The 2,325-nt window shown below is 64.3% G+C and overlaps 1 protein-coding gene across 1 annotated transcript in view; it reads right to left on the bottom strand.

The window, feature by feature from the left end:
• Positions 1–2,325, bottom strand: part of SDK1 (sidekick cell adhesion molecule 1) — a 455,450-nt gene that overhangs the window by 187,496 nt on the left and 265,629 nt on the right. The window lies entirely within an intron of this gene.

Below are 2,325 nucleotides of genomic sequence, written 5' to 3' on the forward strand. Positions count from 1 at the left end.
GGCTCCAGGGACACCCTCCCCCAGCTCCTTGTGGGGGGGGGGGCGGGGGGGGGGGAGGAGCAGCAAGGCCGGGGGGGCCAGACACGCCACCCCGAATTCACCGGTTAAAAAGGTGGAGTCTCGCCTCACCGTGACCAGAGCCCTGGGCAAGACACAGCCGACCTATGAGCTGAGTTAGCGGTTAAGGAGTCCGGCTTTTCAGGTGTGACTATCCGGGAGTGTAGGGACTTGGCGCCCAGAGCTCCCGACATGACTTTCGGGGGGCAGGGGGGCAGTGGTGCTGTCAGCCGTGTGAGCGGTGCTGCCTGCGGCTGGAATGTTGGGGAGAGAAGCTGCACTCTGGCCCCACTCAGGAGGTCAGATCTGTTCACGCAGGCCCAGAACCAGAACCAGGACCCAGAACCAGAGCCAGGGGCTTTCAAAGGTGCTCTCGCCCCTAGCACACTAGCCACTGCGGGGTGGCCGATCGGCCTGTGGGGGCCCTGAGAGCGCGCAGTAGGCTCTGCAGGGTGCCCAGGGCCCAGGTTTACAGTGAGTTCACTTTGTTACTATTATGCTAAAATATATTTTTATTGCGTTCAGAGAGGAGGGGAGAGAGAGAGAGAAACATCAGTGATGGAAGAGAATCACGGATCGGCTGCCTCTTGCACGCCCCACACTGGGGATTGAGCCCGAAACCCGGGCCTGTGCCCTTGACCGAAATTGAACAGTGACCTCCTGGTTCGTAGGTTGACGCTCAGTCACTGAGCCCTGAGGCCGGGCTAAGGTTGCATTCACTCACTTTAAGGAGGGACAGGCCTCCCCTGGGCGTAGGCGTGTGAAGGAGGAGACCCTGTCCCGCCTGGAGGGCGCGGCGCCCTCAGCCCTCCTCCTGCAGCCAGCATTTCCCGGCTCCATTTCGAGAAGGTGATCGGCGCCCTGGGGAGGCGAGGGGCGTGGACGGGGTCCCCAGTACTGGTGCAGCTTCCAGGCATCAGAGTTCCGCGGAGAGCGGAGAGCCGGAGAGCGAGAGCGGCTCTGGGGGAGGCGCCTGGCGGGGGAGGAAGGGGGAGCGGGAAGGGAGCCACCGAGGGAGGGGCGCAGCTGCAGTGAAGCAGGAGCCGCAGAGTCTCGGGCAGTCGGGGTCCCCAGGCTCCTCCCGGACAGAGAGGCTCTGAGGCTGTGCAGTCCCGGCCAGTGACCTGCGCAGTAATCATCACTTTTCTTGGCTTAAGAAATGATTAATTTTAATAAATGAAATGGTGAGGTAAGAACCGGGGCCGGCCGGCGGGCCAGCAAGGCCGCTGCCATCAGAGTGACGGAGGAACCCCGAAATCCAGGCCCCTGACGGAGAACAGCCTCCCAGAGAGAGGCTGCCAACGCACTGAGGACGGGCTCTCTGTGGAAACCCGGGCCTCCTGAGGAGCCCCCGCGCCACGGACCACCTGGGGCCACCCGTGCTGGGGGTGCGGGCTGCCTGACGCAGTGGCATGGAGGCCCGAGGCTCTGTGCACTGCCCGGGGGCGGTGCTGGGACACAGGGTCCTGTGACTAATGCGTCAAACCCCATTTTTGCTTCATGTCCCACTGACCTCTGCCCCTCCCGAGTCGCGTCCCTTGACCGCGGGCCCCGCGGCGCCAGCACGTGAAGGCGCTCTCCGCGGTGGAGCTGGGTGATGGGGCGCCCCCCAGAGAAACAACAGGGAGAGGACCCGCCTGGGAGAACCCTTGGGTCAGATACTGACCCCAAAGCTCCCCACGTACCAGACATGAACTGGGATTCCCGGCGCTGGCACTGCTGGCCGGCCGTCTGGGAGGAGGGGAAAAGGGCTCACCCCACCCGCACTTGAGTGTCCTGCTGTGTGAGGGGCCCAGGACCACGCACACCCCGTGGCACAGCCGGGCGACGGAAGAGGAAGCTCGCTCGTGGGGACCTCACTCGGACACCACAATGTGCGTCCAGGGGCAGGCAGAGCTGGGAAGAAGCAGACTCCGTGGGAAGAAGACGAAAGAGCTGGTGGCCTCAGCTCCCCTCACTCTCTGCGCCCGGTTCTGCTCCCTCACGTGACAGCCATGGCCCTGCACAGGGCGTCGCAGGGCGAGGTGACTGGAGCACCCCTACTCCTTCCTCTCCGACGGCGCCCCTACTCCTTCCTCTCCGACGGCGCCCCTACTCCTTCCTCTCCGACGGCGCCCCTACTCCTTCCTCTCCGACGGCGCCCCTACTCCTTCCTCTCCCCCCTACTTTCCTCTCCGATGGCGCCCCTACTCCTTTCTCTCTGACGGCACCCCTACTCCTTTCTCTCCGATGGCACCCCTACTCCTTTCTCTCCGATGGCGCCTCTCC

This window comes from Myotis davidii, unplaced genomic scaffold (genome assembly GCF_000327345.1).
Source record: "Myotis davidii unplaced genomic scaffold, ASM32734v1 scaffold399, whole genome shotgun sequence".
NCBI classification, from domain to species: domain Eukaryota; kingdom Metazoa; phylum Chordata; class Mammalia; order Chiroptera; family Vespertilionidae; genus Myotis; species Myotis davidii.